Here is a 19,255-nt window from a genome sequence, read left to right as displayed (position 1 = left end):
AGATAACGTTAACTAGCTAGTTTAGAGCAACAACAAAAAAAAACATTGACTAAGATCACAACTCTGTTCATCCGTAGTTAACACTGCAGCAATATCGGGGAGAAATCATTATTTTTACAATATGTGATATCAGCACTTACTTAAACTATTTACTGGAGCTTCTTCCGCAATTCACACGTTTTGTTAGCTAACATTAGCCGTTACCCGTCATTGTGGCGCGGGAGACAGAGCAGAGGGCTGTATCTGTACCCGCTCGTGACGTGACTGTGCTGCCTAGAAGGATTCTGATTGGTCCAGAGAGCCCGGCCTGACTGTGACCACGTAGGCAGAACAGAGGTACCGGTGCAACATGAAGACAGGCATGGTTCACAGATTTACTGCTACATGCCAAATATGAACCGCTACAATATGCCCCAACAATAATTGATAATTAATTGTAATTATTCCTATTACGATCATAATACTGTAGCGAATTGGGGGGACAACGCAACCACAGGAACTGCCGCGGCCGGGAAGCGAACCCATATCGCCCGCACCGCAGGAGGCATCGCTAACCGCTCGACTAAAGGGTCAGACCCGCGATCCAGCGGCCAGCGTGTCTTCTTATCCATGCACGTTACAGTACCTCCCTCCTTCGGGAAGCGCGTCCCCGCGCTTAAACATATCAGCTCCTTCAAGCTTCAGGGCGCCTACGCTTCCGATGGCCTTACGGTCGCTCCATCCCATTTCTGACACCAATATAGCGAATTCGGGGGACAACGCAGGAGCTGACGCGGCCGGGAAGCGAACCCGTATCGCCCGCACCGCAGGAGGCATCGCTAACCGCTCGACTAAAGGGTCAGGCCCGCGAGCCAGCAGCCAGCGTGTCTTCTTATCCATGCACGTTACAATACTATGGAGGACCCCCCCCCCCCCAAGCTTAATTTTTCCTTTCTTATGGGAGGTCCCTTGTTCGTTATGGGAGGTCCAGACCCCCCCCCCCCCAGCCTCACCCCCCGTCAATTCGGGCCCTGCATTAGCGTGTTCGCTACAAAAGTGGTCAAATGCGTGCCAGACCACCTCGGCAAGTGGTTTGAATAACCAGTTCACAAAACGTTTACACTGTGGTGGACACGTATTGGGGACAGAATTCAACCCAGGAACTAAGGGTTAAGTCATGGTTGCCCTGGCAGGTTAACGCAGGGTTAAGTTATGGTTGTCCAGCCAGTTTTCTGGTTATTCTTGCCACCTCCGTTCAGTCGAGCTGTGGGTTTTGTTTGTCTCGCTGATTTACCGTGATTAAAGAAAGTTGCCTACACGGCTAAAGTGTGAACCTACGGTCTTCTCCGTTACTTCGGCTCTACACTGGTGACCCCGACGTCGGTTTTCGGATAAGTTTTCTGAAACCACACACATTATGGCTACGAACGCCGTTGCAATTAAACTGCCGGAGTTTTGGGAGTCTTCCGCGGCTACATGGTTCGCGCAGGCTGAGGCACAGTTCGCGCTCAGAGACATAACAGCAGACGAGACCAGGTACTACTACGTAGTGGCAGCGCTGGGGTGCGCTACGGCTTCCAGGATAAGCGGTTTCATAACCAACCCACCGGCCGATGGTAAATACGCCGCACTTAAACATCTCCTCCTTGAAACTTTTGAACTGTCAGCAACGGAGAGAGCACGTCGCCTCTTCGCAATTCAGGGCTTGGGAGATGGCAAACCATCGGAGCTAATGAGCAGGATGTTAAACCTACTGGGTCAAGAAAAGCCATGTTTCCTGTTTATGGAGCTGTTTCTGCGCAACATGCCGCCCCACGTCCAGACTGCGCTCGCTAACTCCACCATCACTGATCCCCGTGAGCTGGCAAAGGAGGCTGACCGATTCTTCGTCGCTACACAACGTTCCTCCCATGCCGGGGTGCTGGCTCCTACCTTCACTGGCCCCCCGCCGACATCGCGGGCGTGGCCCGACGGTGGCGCCACAGCATCAGACCGCTACAAGCCCTCTGGACTCTGTATGTACCACGCTCGATTTGGTGCGAAAGCTAAACGGTGCCGTTCCCCCTGCAACTACAGGCCGACGGGAAACGAGAGGGCCAACACTCAGTAGTGGCCATGAGTGTTGGCGATACGAGCAGGCTACTCTTCATCCTCGACACCATCTCCGGTCGGCGATTTCTTTGTGACACGGGCGCACAGAGAAGCGTGCTCCCTGCTACTGACGTCGACATCATGGGCGGGGAGCGGGGCCCCCAGTTGGCGACGGCTGACGGCAGCCCTATCCACACCTACGGCGTGCGGTCTGTAGAACTGTGTTTTGGTGGACAACGTTTCACGTGGGAGTTCATCATGGCCAATGTAACGCTTCCCCTCCTCGGAGCTGATTTTTTGTGCGCTTACGGTTTGCTAGTGGACATTCAGAACAGCCGTCTGGTCGATGCCTTAACCTTCTCCTCCTTCGCATGTACGCGGAGGGAAGCGGCCTATGCAGGTCTAGCCAACTCTCTCTCAGAGGCAGACAAGTTCACCCGCCTCCTCGCTGAGTTCCCTGACCTCACCCAGCCTACCTTCTCTGCACCCACCGCTAAGCATGGGGTGGAGCATCACATTGCTACGAAGGGGCCCCCGGTCTACGCCAGAGCCAGGCGTCTCGACCCCGCCAAACTCGCCATTGCCAAGTCTGAGTTCGAGCACCTGGAACGCATGGGGATCATCCGCCGCTCTGACAGCCCGTGGGCGTCCCCACTCCACATCGTCGCTAAGCCTGATGGAGGTTGGCGCCCATGCGGGGACTACCGCCGACTAAATGACGCCACCACGCCTGACCGCTATCCTGTCCCGCATATCCAGGACTTTTCTGCAAACCTGTCTGGCAAATGCGTCTTCTCAAAAGTCGACCTGGTCCGTGGTTATCATCAAGTTCCCGTGCACCCCTCAGACATCCCCAAGACAGCGGTGACAACCCCATTCGGCCTATTTGAATTCCTACGAATGCCATTTGGACTCAAAAACGCGGCCCAGTCCTTTCAGCGGCTGATGGATTCAGTGCTCCGTGGCCTTCCTTTCATCTTCGTCTATTTGGACGACATACTCATCGCCAGCGCCTCCGAGGAAGAACACCTGTCCCATCTTCATGCCCTCTTCACACGCCTCAGCCAGCATGGGCTGATCGTCAACCCGGCGAAGTGCCGGTTCGGGCTGACAGCCATTGATTTCCTCGGGCACCGCATCACTGGGGACGGGGCAGTCCCCCTGCCCTCAAAGGTGGAAGCGGTGGCGGCCTTTCCGCGCCCCCAAACAGCTCGTGCGCTCAGGGAGTTCATCGGGATGGTGACATTCTACCACCGCTTCATTCCTCGAGCCGCCTTTATCATCCGGCCACTGTACGAGGCGCTGAAAGGCATGTCCCCCAACCAGGCGGTCGACTGGACAGCAGAGCGGGACCGTGCGTTCACCGAGACTAAAGCTGCGCTCTCCCAGGCTACCCTGCTAGCGCATCCTTCACCTACAGCGCCTATTTCCATAACCACGGATGCATCGGACTATGCTGTTGGTGCGGTTCACGAACAGTGGGTGGGGGGGGCTTGGCAGCCTTTGGCCTTTTTCAGTCGCCAGCTTACACCCCGAGAGCGCAAGTATAGTACTTTTGACAGGGAACTCCTCGGTCTCTGGCTCGCCGTCCGGCATTTCCGTTTCCTGCTAGAGGGCCGCGAGTTTACTGCGTACGTGGACCACAAGCCCCTCACGTTTGCCATGTCCAAGACGGCCGAGCCATGGTCCGCTCGCCAGCAGCGACAACTCTCCTACATTTCGGAATTCACTACCGACATCCAGCACGTCGCTGGTAAGTCTAACCAGGTAGCTGACTGCCTGTCTAGGGCAGTGATTGGAGCGGTCCACCTAGGCCTTGACTATGCACAGATGGCTGCGGACCAGGCCACGGACCCGAGCATCCTCCGTCTCCGGGCCTCCGACACGGGGCTCCGCCTGCAGGACGTTCCTTTCAGCGACACAGGTGTCACCCTCCTGTGTGACGTCTCCACAGGACAGCCCAGGCCCATCGTCCCGCACAGCTGGAGACGCCCCGTATTTGAAGCTGTGCACGGCCTCTCTCATCCAGGCGGTAAGCCATCCGTGCGCCTGACCTCTGCTAAGTTTGTGTGGGAGGGACTTAAGAGAGACGTGAAAGCGTGGGCCGACTCGTGTGTTGCCTGTCAGCGGGCTAAGATACACCGCCACATTAAGGCGCCCCTGGAACGCTTCGCAGTGCCGGAGAGACGATTTGACCATGTCCACGTCGACCTGGTTGGTCCCCTACCCCCCTCCCATGGGTTCACCTACCTCTTCACTGTGGTGGACAGGACTACGCGCTGGCCTGAAGCTGTTCCCCTGGCATCCACGACGTCTGCTGATGTGGCCCGGGCTTTTATTGGGTCGTGGGTCTCACGTTTCGGTACGCCTTCCGACCTTTCATCTGACCGTGGGCCACAGTTTACCTCAGAGCTATGGAATGCTGTGGGTGAGGCTCTGGGCGTCAAGCTTCATCGCACTACCGCCTACCACCCTCAGGCGAACGGCCTATGTGAGCGCTTCCACCGGTCCATGAAGGCTGCGCTTCGGGCTACTCTCAAGGACTGCAACTGGGTTGACAAGCTCCCATGGGTCATGCTGGGCCTGCGGACCGCCCCGAAGGAAGACCTACAAGCCTCCTCTGCGGAGCTGGTGTACGGCAAGCCGCTGCGAGTCCCAGGCGATTTCATGCCCAATGCAACGCGTCCCTGGTCAGCTGTGGACCAACGAGCCTCCTTGCTGGACGGGGTCAGAGCTTTCACACCCGTCCCTACCGCCCAACACGGCGCTCCGGTGTCCCAGGTGCCCCCAGGTCTGCAGTCAGCGGACTACGTGTTCATCCGTCACGACGCACACCGCCCCCCTCTGCAACCCCCTTATGACGGCCCCTTCCGCGTCCTGGAACGGGGAACTAAGCACCTGGTGGTGGATTTTGGGGGCACGGCCGAGCATGTTTCAGTGGACCGAGTTAAACCCGCACACCTGGACTTGACGCAGCCGTTGGAGTTAGCCCAACCTCCTCGTCGCGGTCGTCCCCCGGCTCCGCCTCCTCCCCCCGTGGAGGCCCGAGCTGCCTCTTCTGCTCCTCAGGCCGACCTCCACAGGCCCGCGTCAATGCCTCCCACAGACACTCCGGCCCCTGTTATCCGGAGCCGCCGCGGACGGCCTATCGTCCACCCGCGCCTGCCTGACTTCGATTACTAGGGCGAATTCTGGGGGGGCTCATGTGGTGGACACGTATTGGGGACAGAATTCAACCCAGGAACTAAGGGTTAAGTCATGGTTGCCCTGGCAGGTTAACGCAGGGTTAAGTTATGGTTGTCCAGCCAGTTTTCTGGTTATTCTTGCCACCTCCGTTCAGTCGAGCTGTGGGTTTTGTTTGTCTCGCTGATTTACCGTGATTAAAGAAAGTTGCCTACACGGCTAAAGTGTGAACCTACGGTCTTCTCCGTTACTTCGGCTCTACAACACTTGTATTTAGCGCTGTCCACTTGTGATCCGATCGCAAAAAAACCCCAATGTAGCCCGTGGAATTAGATACCACACAGGACACAATTACTTCCGGGGTTCTTGTAGCTTTAATTTTATTGTTTGAACCTTCGAATGCAGATCGTTTTACTGAGTGCATACATTCCTGTGTCTTTCGAGCAAACAGCTCATAAATGCTCACAGATGTGGCAAGTTTAACAGAAAAGATTTTAAAAAGGGAAATAATAAATACAAAATACGGTGCAAAATACGGCAGTGGACTATGTACGTTAAACAGGGTTTAACAAAGACATGTGGAACTTCCTGAAGATCGCGCAACTTCTCACTCTGTCAGTTACCTTGTCATGCCTGCAATGGCGAACAGCGGTCGACGGCTCGCGCCCAAAATCACCGAACATCAACTCCAGTAGCGTTACGGAGTCAGAGCCTCGTCACACCGCAATCTTCAGGCGCTCCACACAAGAAAAAAAGAAAGAATACCCAAGATGCACTTGGATAACTTGCACGGAGTTACAATAAAAGTCCGCCACTGCCACTTACTGGTCAAAACATGCAATGACAACCAAAACTATAAAAATACACTCACAATCTGCCTCACAATTTAAATACATCAAATGACATTTTATATGGCTTGACAGTGTAACAATTACATATATTAACAGTTAAACTATACTAAATTTAAGTGGAAAATCATTTAACATATTTAACAGATTTACCACCCGGCTACATACTCCCCTGCAAATATAGTCAACGTCCTCGGTGACTACGAAACATGAACTGACTCAAATACTCCCTGCAAGGCCTTTTCAAAGAGAGCAGCACCCAAGCTTGTCAAAACCGTAGAGACCATGTCTGTGCTGACTGAGACTGCATTACAGGCTGACTTTGGCAGATGAAATGGGTTTGAATGAGATCCAGCCATTTCCCGCTTGCTTTTCCTAATGGCAGGTTTAGGTGCATAGGTTCTACGTCCTGCTCCACCAGCATCCTCTGTTAGTGCGGGCCTGTCCCTGTTTTCAATAATGGGCAAGTCACTGTCGCTAACGTTTGGATGCACATCATTAACACATTCTGTTTCTGTGCCACAATTTCTCATATCTGAATAACCTTCCTCAGGTCCTTCACCGTCACTCTCATCTGTGGGTGCTGTCACAGGTAAACTAACACTTTCTGCTGCAAGAGGCAGGTTAGGTACTTGCACAAGCCGGCGAGGGATGACTTCCTCAACAATAACAAAATCAGCCTCAGGTGACTCAGGCTCATCCTCAGCTACAGGCTGTGTAGTGGTCTGTAACCTAGTTCTAGTTCTTGGTTTGGGAACTGGTTTCGCACAAGGTCGCAACTCTGACCTATGAACTCTTTTAATGGGACCTCCCTCAAAAGGTTCAACAGTGTGTGTGGTACCCTGGATGTCAACTACCTTGTAGACTGTTGAGGTCCATGTGTCCTGAATCTTATGTCTACCTGGGGGTCTGTGACGTAGGAAAACCAACTGACCAATGTCCACAGGAGGACAATACACCTTCTCATTTTGCAGTGAGATCCTCTCAGCTGCCTTCTGCTCTGAGTACTCTCTGGCTCTCTCATGTGCCTGTCGGAGTCTCTCCTGATGAACAGACAACCAATCCTGTTTCCTGTCTGACACACACTCACGCCCTAATAAAGCATCTACTGGGAGATGTGGCTGTACCCCGAAAAGCAAATAATAAGGCGAGTACCCTGTGGTGGAATGAGGAGTGACATTATAGGCATATACTACTTCAGACAGATGCTCTGGCCAACGCTTTTTTTTCTCTGGTGGGAGTGTCCTTAACAAGTCATGGAGTGTGCGATTGTATCTTTCACACTGACCGTTTCCCTGTGGCCTGTAGGGAGTTGTCCGTGTCTTTTTAACCCCATAGAGTTTGCACAGCTCTGCTATAATTTCACTCTCGAAATTTCGACCTTGGTCTGAGTGCAGTCTCTCTGGGACCCCATATTTCATGAACCACTCCCTGAGCAAAACTTTAGCTGTAGTGTCAGCCTTCTGGTCTTTGGTAGCATACGCTTGTGTGAACTTTGTAAACACATCGGTCACAACAAGGACATTTTCACGGCCATCTGAAGCTGCCTCCAACACTGTAAAATCAACAGCCACCACTTCTAGAGGTCGGGAGGCCAGGAATGCCTGAACTGGAGCATGGATTTTTGGCTGAGGCATCTTGGTCAAAATGCACCGCTCGCAGTTTTTAACCCAGCTTTCAACATCCTCGCATAGCCCTACCCAAAAACACCTCCCTCTTAGCAAGTTTACAGTGCGCTCTATGCCCTGATGTCCCATGTTGTTATGTACATTTTCTAGAACTTGGTCCCTCAAACAACTAGGCACAAGTAACTGCCACACTTCTCCATGACGTGGGTCTGTGATAACCCTGTACAACAACCCTTCTCGTTGTTGTATGCATCTCCATTGTTTCAACAATCTTTTCACTTGACTAGACAGGGCTGCTCTCTCTCTGGGACATGGCCTCCTCCCCCGATCCCAAAATGCCCTAAACTCTTTTAGGGTGGGGTCACCGGCCTGAAAACCTACCAGCTCCTCTCTGGTATAACCTGGCAGTGTGGGGGTGTTGCCCTGTTTAGTACCTGTCTCACCAGACCTCGACTCCCCAGCACGGATCTGTCTCACTTTGTAACACTCCAGACCTCTAGAGACAAGACCAGGATCCAGAACTGTTCCTCGCTCAATCAGGTTACACACAGTGATACAGTCGTCAAAATCCGAGTCAGGGTCTGTTTCAGGCTCCCCTGCAAACTCCTGCCTAGAGAGAGCATCTGCGGCGGCATTACTGCAACCAGGACGGTACTTAACCTCGAAATCAAAAACAGACAGTTGCGCTACCCACCTCTGCTCTATAGCACCTAACTTGGCTGTCTTGAGGTGGCAGAGGGGATTGTTATCAGTCAGGACAACAAACTTTGAACCAAGCAAGTAACCCCTGAATTTTTCAGCAACTGCCCATTTTAAGGCAAGCAACTCCAACTTCATGCTACTATAATTTCGGTCATTCTTCTCAGCCTGGCGTAGTCTGCGGCTAGCATATGCTAGGACACGTCTGGTGTCACCTTGCTGCTGACACAATACAGCGCCTAATCCATGCTGACTAGCATCTGTCTCAACTACAAATGGTTGTGTGAAATCGGCAAAACCCAAAATGGGAGCAGAGGTAAGTTTTTCCTTTAACTGCTCAAAGGAAGAGTCACACTCTGGTGTCCACATATTACAAAACTGGTGACCTACTTTCCCTGTTTTTTTCACACCTGAACATTTGTTGACTAGGTCATGCAGTGGCCCGGCAATCTGTGAGAAGCCTCGAATGAATCTCCTGTAGTAACTACAGAAACCCAAGAACGACTGCAGCTCTTTGGCAGTGGTTGGGACCTTCCAGTTCTTAACAGCAGAGACCTTGGAGGGGTCAGTTCCTATACCTTCTGCTGACACCTGATGACCCAAAAACTTTACTGACTGTTGTAGAAAAGCACACTTCTGCAACTTCACCTTAAGGCCCGTCTCTGCCAGTCTCTTAAACACAGTCTCAAGTCTCTCCAAATGCTGCTCAAATGTCTCTGAAAAAACCAAGATGTCATCTAGGTAGACCAGGAGTATCTGAAAAATGAGATCATTCATAGTAACTTGCATAAGTCTCTGAAATGTAGCTGGACCGTTACAAACACCAAAAGGCATTCTCACGTACTCATACAGACCAAACGGTGTAGTAAATGCAGTCTTAGTCCGATCCCTCTCATGCATAGCTACCTGGTGGTATCCGCTCGCCAGATCTATGGTCGAAAAGAACTTTGCCCCTCTCAGCGCATCAAAACTCTCATCAATTCTCGGGAGCGGGAATGCATCACGTCTTGTCTTTGAGTTGAGTTTCCTGTAATCAACACATAGCCTCAGACTACCATCTGCCTTTCTCACTAGTACTATGGGCGAAGCATAAGCACTAGAGCTTTCTTGAATGACCCCTTTTTTAAGCAGCTTGCCAATATGTTCCCTGACTTCACTGTACTGTGTGGGTGGGATTCGTCTGTATGGCTGTGTTACAGGTATGTCATCTGTCAGATGGATCTCATGTTGTACTTTGTCAGTGTGGCCTAGATGTTCATCTTCTGTTGCAAACACAAAAGAGTACTTCTCCAGTAACAAAGTCAGCTGTGCTTGCTGTTCTGGGCTACCACAAAAATTGAGCTTGCCGAGAATTTCCTGCACATCTGTCGGTGTTTCGGGGTGTTCACTGATACTCACTTGTTCAGTGTCCGCTGAGATTCTCTGGAACTGTACCTCACAAAGCTCATCACTTTTCACACAGTCTACCTGAGTCAAAACCCCTAGTCTAGTCCGTGGCCCTAGCCAGATATCTTCATCAGACATGTTCATGACTCGGACTGGAAAAATGTGATTGCCCGATGAAACCAAAGTAGGCACAACAACCAAACCTCCAGGAACGGGGACACCCACAGACTCCAGCAACAAAAAAGAACCATCCTCACTCACGGTCCTGAGTCCCCTGGCCATAACTGTAGCAGCAGATGAAGCAGGTACATGGACTACATCCTTACCAGCTACCCTAGCGAAAGAGAGTCTGTCTGTTGCATGTACTGCATGAAGATGATTAAAAGCCTCTCTCCAGTTTGAGTCAAACCTCTCCTGCAGTGTGGTGTCAAACTCAGTGTGTACTAGCTCTCTGCATTTTTTGACAATGTTCATCCCTATTAGACCTGGAACAGAGGAAGAGTGTTCAGAATCTTTAACTATCAGAAAACCTCGCTCTGGGATAGTCAGACCCATGGCTTCTACATCAAGCTCCACATAGCCCATATAGGGTATGTCTAATCCATTAGCTGCAGTGATCTTTAACCACTCAAATGCCGGGTGAATGTCTTCACCTTTCACTGACAGGTGTTCCCTGAAAAAACTCTCAGAAATTGTACTGACTTGGCTACCAGTGTCAAGTAAGCAGGACACTGTAACACCTCGTAGTTTCACCTCAACAGTTTTACATTCTCCGACTGCACGCTCTAAGATCCTGCTTCTGTCTGGAGTCTCTTTTGGTGAGCCAGCTTCCTCCCCTCGAGTTGTGTGGCTCATGACAACTGAGGGTGCGAGTTTTCCTGCACTACATAAGAACTAGGTGTTGCGTCCCCTTGACCCCCTCTGGCCTGTGAGCATTTTCTTGCAATGTGACCTATGCCTCTACACTTGAAACAGATAGGCTGACCATCTGGTGTGAACTTTGGCTGGGGTCTAGGTCGTGGCTTGGGCTCTAGGAATGTCTGTTGAGTGCTGCGCTTACTCAGTTCACCTACAGCAAAGGCTAGATCAGCGAGTGTTTTGCCTAACTCTGCTAGCTGTTTTTCTTGATGGGCTACTGCTCTCCGAACATCATTTAATGCAATACCTTGGTCATTGTTTGTTTTAATAATAGAGCACTGGGTTTCCGGAACCTCTAATGTAACTTGGTTGCTCTTTATGACCCTGGGACGATGAGACCTGCTGTCCTCCATCTCCCACAGGAGGGCCTCGTTCCTCACATCTAGAAGACTGCTCTCTGGTTTGTCCCTAACCATTTTCCTGAGTTCACGCCTGAGTGCTGCTTCTCTTAAACCCTCAATAAACCGGTCTCTGAGCACAGTTTTCTCATTAGGTATTACATCTGTGGACTGTTTCACTACAGAGCTCAAAATCTGGGATAGTGCATGGGAGTAGTCACGGAGGTCTTCTCCATCAGTTTGGTTACGGTTGTAAAAGGTCTGCAAAAGCTGTGTGGAACTGCGCTTTTCCCCAAATGCATTGCTCAGGTAAGAGTATAAATCACTGGGCCCCACTGACTGACCCCTCATGCATAGTCGCACCTCTTCCAATGCAGGGCCATGCAATAGAGATAGTATATAGTCACATTGTTCCTCTGTTGTTTGCTCTCTGTATCTTAAAACCCTTTCAACCTCTTCAATAAACTCTTCGACAGATCTCCTGTCTGTACCACACTCCCCACTAAATGCTTGGATCTGGCGTTCTCTTGGAACGTAGATGTATGAACGTGTGGGTGCACTGTTATCACTTGCTCTCTGAGCCCTTGCTTCACCATTTAACCTGGTGAGCTCATCTCGCAGTCTGGCAAGCTCTTGCATGGTGGTCTGCATTTCTTTTGTAGCACCTTCACCTATACCCATTATGCCACCTGAGGTGTGGCCATTATCATTACGTGAACTCCCTTCATCACCAGAATCACAAGACATAATGATATATTAATCTTTACTCAGTCCAGTATAAATGAGGATATTTAGTTCAAAACCTGGTTCAAGGATACTACAAGGACAGTCTTTAACTTGGAGCCTTGCTGGATCTTGGTCTTTGTAGCTGAAGTTAGCGCTGGAGTCCTCTGCGCTGGTACGGCTGAGTCGTGTGAAACAGGAAGCACCAGAACCTCTTAGATGCCCTCACGTCGTCTCTCGCTGGTCACCACCTCCACAGCAGGATGGCTTCAGACTCAACACCAACGGACGTCACCAGCAATCTTCACCACTGCCGTATTTTTTTTTTTAAGTAAAAATAAACCACTCTGTTGCCAATTTTAAAAAAAATGTTTTAGCTACACCCCACTCCTGGTACCAAAATTATGTAGCCCGTGGAATTAGATACCACACAGGACACAATTACTTCCGGGGTTCTTGTAGCTTTAATTTTATTGTTTGAACCTTCGAATGCAGATCGTTTTACTGAGTGCATACATTCCTGTGTCTTTCGAGCAAACAGCTCATAAATGCTCACAGATGTGGCAAGTTTAACAGAAAAGATTTTAAAAAGGGAAATAATAAATACAAAATACGGTGCAAAATACGGCAGTGGACTATGTACGTTAAACAGGGTTTAACAAAGACATGTGGAACTTCCTGAAGATCGCGCAACTTCTCACTCTGTCAGTTACCTTGTCATGCCTGCAATGGCGAACAGCGGTCGACGGCTCGCGCCCAAAATCACCGAACATCAACTCCAGTAGCGTTACGGAGTCAGAGCCTCGTCACACCGCAATCTTCAGGCGCTCCACACAAGAAAAAAAGAAAGAATACCCAAGATGCACTTGGATAACTTGCACGGAGTTACAATAAAAGTCCGCCACTGCCACTTACTGGTCAAAACATGCAATGACAACCAAAACTATAAAAATACACTCACAATCTGCCTCACAATTTAAATACATCAAATGACATTTTATATGGCTTGACAGTGTAACAATTACATATATTAACAGTTAAACTATACTAAATTTAAGTGGAAAATCATTTAACATATTTAACAGATTTACCACCCGGCTACACCAAAATAAAACAAACAAACAAAAAAACGCATTTTAAAACCAATTGTAAACGGGGTCGAAGACACTGCATGGACGGTACTGGACGAGGCCGCCGCAAACGTGAATTTGCGCCGCCATCTTCCCACACCGGAAGTCGTGAAAGCGCTCGAGGTTTCTTGTGCGGTGACTGCTTGCAGCTTAAGCCAAAAAGCCATTCACCATAGCTGAAGACCTATTACTTCCAGTAGCTGTTGTATTGGCCGAGGCTATGCAGGACCAAAATGTACCGATAGTGACCTGTAGGGGCGCTATACAGCTACTGCCTGTATGTATGTGCAGAGACCTGCAAATAAAGTTCAGTTATAGAAATGGCGACCAAGTGTGTGCGTGCTCAATGATACACAAAACGCAGCAGATGAATTAAAAGCTGTGCCTTTGTCAGATGAACCCGTTTGCCACAGAATCCATATAATGGCAACAGACGTCGGTAAAGTTGTGGGGAAAACTTGGTGAATCATTTTCACTCGAGCTCGATGAATCAACAGATGTCAGTGGACAGGCACAGCTTGTTGCTTTTGTGAGATACACTGATACTAACGAATGAATTCGGTGATGGATTCTAAATATTTCAGCTGTAGCATTTAAGTATTTTTAGGTTACAATGTTGTCGTTTAAATCAGACACTGATATACCTCTTTTTATAGGCATTTTTTCTACCAAAAATGTTTTGTGCTGGTCAGAGGGTACCCGGCTTAAAAATATTTCAAAGGGGGTACATTACTGAAAAAAGTTTGAGAACCACTGGTCTGGCATATGGTTCCCTGTACTAGTATAACAGTACAGCAAACTGCTGACAGGAGGAGAAAAAATGTCTAAAGTTGATCCAGCTGTTTTCTGTTGGCTAGATCATGACTGTGCTGTAACTGGGGTTGTTGCCTGCCATGTAGATGAGTTCATATGGGGGGGCACGTAAAGTTTCTCCACAACAGTAATATCTCAGCTCAGATCTGCATTCCAGGTTGGATGTGAGGAACATGAAAATTTCTGTTATGTGGGAATAGACAGATTCAGATTCAGACAGCTTTATTTATCCCAGAAGGCCAATTCAGTAATAGACTCTGTGACTATTGACAGAAAAGAACAAATACACCAGGAAAACTACATGTGCATATGCAGCCCATACACATGGGCCCTTCACGAGCTGTGGAACAAGACACCTTGCTGTGAGAAGGGAAAGGATTCACTCAGGTCCAAAATAGGCCAAATCATTTGGGTTGCAAGACAGAGAAGGGCAGATGTAATGTTTGATCCCATCAACTTGGCATTAGACATGAAAAATGCCACTGAGAAAGTCGACTATTCATGAAGTAAACAGAATAGTGTTTAAACCTAAGTCCAAGAAGGCAGCTCTGAACTTCCAATACTTGGGGCAGAGATAGTGCCTTGAATGCCTCATTTGGAAATCTTTCTGATGGAGGCACTCAAAGAGGACGCCTTATTGTTCTAATGGGGGAAAACGAAAAGTTCTCACCCCTTTCTTGGCAGTCAGAGAGTCAATAGGTTTCCGTGCAGCACCCTTGCAGGTGAAACATTGGCAGTGTCAGATGGGACTGATAATGCCATCTTTCTGACGACACCTTTCTCTAAGCTGACCACTGGTGATGCTGAACATGCTGCATCAACAACCTGTCACAATCATTCACTGGTTGATGCATTGAAATCAACAAAGTCAGTCACCGAGAAGAAACTCCATCTGGAAATAAGTAGCAACAAACAAATTATCCAAACCCAAAAGGTTGAGCAAGTTCTTTGGTACGACACAAAAGAACAACTTGCAGACTGCCTTACCAAAAATGGAGCTTCAGCACTCCAGTTACAGCACTTAGCGGAGGACAAGGAAAACTTGATTAAGAACAAATATTCTTGAGTCACATGTGTTGCGTTATTATATTGTATTTGTTCTCCATTTTGTTGTTTACAAAAGGAGGCTGGTGTTGAGTACTAGGAATAAATGCATTTTTTGTAAGAGAGTTACAAGTACTAATATTTTTGTACTGCTTGCAATATATTCAGTTGGCCAGATAACAGCCTGTTAGAACGTATACATGTTGTCATGTATTGGGAGGAAGTAGGAAGTTTTATTTTGAAGGTGCAGGAAGTGATGTATTCATTGTTTAACGCTGGGAAACGACGGCGGAGTGGTATAGTTAAGGGACCACCATTGCAGTCTCCAGCCCTTCAAGACCGATGCACACTGGTTGGCTGCCTAGGTCACACCAAAGGACTGTATTTGGACTGTCAACTTGACGGTCGATCCTGCTGGGCCCTGGTGGACACGGGGTCTACCATTTCCCTGGTGCGATCTGCTGTCCTCCCGGGCACACTGTGAGTCCAGGCTGGAGACCAGGGGCTGGCACACGAGGTCTAGCTCACCAACATCCAAGATCCGTGCATCATCGGCCTGGACCTGCTGACCCGCTGGGTAGCCCGTGTTAATGTGTCAGGGGCAACCATCAACGTAGGCACAAAGACTGTGGCACTTCAGCCTGGTCAGGAGAAGAACAGACCCAAAGACCAGCGAGCCAGTTGCCAAGCAGCCGTCGCCCAGCAGGCACAGCGCCCTTGTGCTGCTTCACCCCAACCTGCCTCAGCCCTGACCACTGGGCCTGCTGTTCTACCCTCCGCTGAGACAACTAAGGCCATACATGACTTATGGCAACATGGCAATAACAGCCTTGACTAACAGCAGCGCCACCAGTTGAAACACCTCCTCAATGAATATACGGCTATCTTTGCTGCTAGAGATGAAGACTGCAGGCAGACTAGGCTGGTTCAGCATGCCATCGAGACCAGTGCCGCCCAGTCCATCTGTCTGTGGCCCCATGGGCTAGCCCTCGCTAAGCGACAGGTGGCGGAGGACAAATCCGCAAGATGGCTGCTGCCATGTTGATTGAGCCCTCCGAAAGTCCTTGGACAGCTCCAGCCGTCTTGGTGAGAAAGAAGGATGGCGGCTGGTGGCTCTGTGTGAACTATTGATGCCTTAACACCGTCACAAAAAAGGACTCTTACCTGCTCTCTCGAATCAGCGACGTTCTCGACCACATCGCCGGGTCCAGCTGGTTCAGCTCCTTCAACCAGTGGCTACTGGCAGATGGAGCTGGCCCCTGACGCAAGACCGAAGACCGCCTTAATCATTGGGCAGGGTCTGTGCCAGTTCCGCGTCATGATGTCCGGGCTCTGCAACGCACTGGCTACGTTCGAGCAGCTGATGGACAGGGTGCTGATGGACGTACCCCGGAGCTGTTGCATCGTGTACCCTGATGATCTGTTGGTCCACGTCAACAACTTCGACAGAGCCCTGTCCAACCTGCGTGAGGTCCTCGCTGCTATCCGCCAGGCTGGGCTGCAGCTGAATACTGTCAAATGTCACATGCTGAAGAGGGAGACAAAGTCCCTGGGCCACGTAGTTAGCGAGCATAGTGTAGCCATTGACCCAGCTAAGGTGGCTGCCATCCGAGACCGGCCAACCCCTGCTAACATCAGCGAGCTGCGAAGTTTTCTGGGCCCGACGTCATACTACCACTGTTTCGTCTGGGACTTTGCCACCATCGCCAGTCCACTCCACCGCTTGACCGACAAGAGCCGGCCAATCAACTGGAATGATGCCTGTGCTGCAGCCTTCACCCGACTCAAGGCGCCTCTCACCAAAGTCCCAGTCCTGGCCTATCCCGATGCCCAACAGTCCTTCATCGTGGACACTGCTGCCAGTAATGCGGGGACTGGAACTGTCTTCTCCCAGTAGGGAGGAAACGGGAAACATGCCGTGGCCTACTTCAGTCATGCCCTGAGTCTGGCAGTGGTTCTGGCAATATGACACCTCTGGCCGTATTTGCACAGCAGCCACTCCCTCATCCGCACCAACCATGCCTCACATACCTGGCTCCTGAACTCCCTGAGGGCCAGGTGGCCTGATGGCTGAAGGCCCTTCAAGGGTATGAATTCGAAATCCAGCATCGGGCAGTGCGACATCATGGCAACGCCGATGCGCTCTCCCGGCACCCCTGTGCAGCATTGAAGTGCCACTACTAACAGCGGCAAGAAGAGCAGGGCCAGATGATGCCAACAGTGGCGGCTGTCCAGACTGCCAGCAACCGCCATTCACCACGCAGCAACTGAGACAGCAGCAGGAGGCAGACATGACCCTAGTGCTCGTGAGGGGCTGGCTAGAGACAGCGCAGCACCCTGAGTGGACAGGTGTCAGCGCCTGGGGTAAAGGCCTACCACTCTCAATGGGGCAACTTTGAGCTCCACGATGAGTTGGCGTACAGGAGATGGAAAGCTCCTGGATGAGGGAGTGACCTCTTGAAGCCATTGGTGCCCTGTGTGCTCCATTCACAGGTTCTCCAGATGGTCCATGGCTCGGTAGGGGCGGGGCACTACGGGAACACCAAGACCCTCCACCACCTCCAGGGGTGGTTCTACTGGCCTGGCTGTCGACGAGACTTGGAGCCGCACGTGCACTGCTGTGACTCCTGCACCGCCCAGAAGGAACCGACCCAGCGCTCCCATGCCCCACTGCTGCAGTACTTGGTGGGGGCCCCAATGGAGCAAGTAAGTGTGGACATCCTTGGGCCTTTCCCCGTCACCGACTCCAGCAACCATTACATCCTCATGGCTATGAACTACTTCACAAAGTGGCCAGAGGTGTATGCAGTGCTGGATCAGAGCTCTACCGTGACAGTGGAGAGGCTTGTGGAAGAAATGTTCATCCACTTCAGAGTTCCTGTCGAGCTCCACAGCAGCTAGGGATGAAAAAGATGTGTATGACACTGCTCCATCCTGGAACTGACAGGCTGGTGGAGCGGTTCAAACGCACCCTGGCCACCCAGCTTACCATCCTCACCAGCCAACACCAGTGGGACTGGGGCCACCACCTACCCCTGGTCCTACTGGACTGCTGTCCAGGAGTCCAGTCAGTGCACGCCTGCTGCCTTCATATTTAGGTGTGAACTCCAGACACCGGTGGACTTGGTGTTTGGGGCCCTGCCTGAGCCTGAGATTGTCGGGTGGAAAAGAAATGGACTACCTCCGGAGATTGAGGGATCACCTACAAGTAGTCCACGACTACACCCGCCGGGCCCAGGCCAATTCTGGGGTATGGTAGAAGAGGGACTATGACACACAGTGCCTTGGGCAGGCCTTCGTGTGAGGGGACATGGTATGGGTGTATTGTCCTGTTTTGCAAGAAGGGCTTTCACCAAGCTTTGCAGCCACTGGAAGGGGCCCGGCGAGGTCGTGGACCAGCTGTCTGAGGTGGTGTACCGGGTGCACATGCCCAGCCAGGGGCACATGATGGTGCTGCACCAGGACAGACTCTTCCCCATACCGCCCCCTTACTCCACCTGTTTTCAGGGCCAGGGGCAACAGTAGTACAGATCCTTGTAGCTTTCTGAGCTCCCCCAAGTATTTATAAGAGACACTAAAGATCACGCTTTGTGCTTTATTCAGATTCTCTCTCACTAATCACACGTTATTCTGCTCATCATTGTACAGTAACAGTTTCTGAAAAATGATAAATTCTTCCTTTTATGAAACACCAACTATACTCAGCAAAATACTCAGTTGTCTCCAGCAGTTGTCTGAGTACACCTCTAAATTACAGCAAACCACCTGGTCCTCAAGCTGGTGTGAGATGTCATTTCACAGCCAGACTAAACAAAAGCCAAATCCGTATGAAGCGTTGTCAAATAACACATGATCAGGTTTAGGGAGATCATTCAAATGCCTGTTGCCTACCAACACGGGGATCCCAGTTCGAATCCTCGTCTTAGCTACACGGCTTCCCACCCGTGTCTGCAGGTGGGAAGCCGGATATACAGTTAAGGTCAAAATTATTAGCCCCATTTAAGAAATCAAACAAAACCCTTAACTTTTCCATGGAAATGACCATAACCAAAAGTGTTTATAGTTTAATTGCTTCCAAAAGAACAAAGACAAAATTTCCACTAAGCTTGATTAAGAAATTTTACTGATGCGCTGAATTGAAACAAGAAAAAACAAAAATGACAAGGCCAAAATGATTAGCTCTCTGACAATTAATAGTCATTAGTGTAACCTTTCTGACTAAAAACTGAAAACAACCTCTTATGGTAGTTCCTAACTAGGTTGGCACATGTCTCTTGAGGGATCTTAGCCCATTTTTCCATGGCAAACTGTTCCAGCTCACCCAAATTGCGTGGTTTTCCAGCATGGACCTTAACCTTGAGCTCCTGCCACAGAGTCTCAATAGGATTGAGATCTGGGCTCTGAGAGGGCCACTCCAGGACCTTGATTTTGGTGTCCTTCAAAAAGTTTTGGAGCAACTTGGATGTATGCTTCGG

Source organism: Lampris incognitus, chromosome 1 (assembly GCF_029633865.1).
Source record: "Lampris incognitus isolate fLamInc1 chromosome 1, fLamInc1.hap2, whole genome shotgun sequence".
NCBI lineage: Eukaryota > Metazoa > Chordata > Actinopteri > Lampriformes > Lampridae > Lampris > Lampris incognitus.
This window is presented reverse-complemented; position numbering follows the sequence as displayed.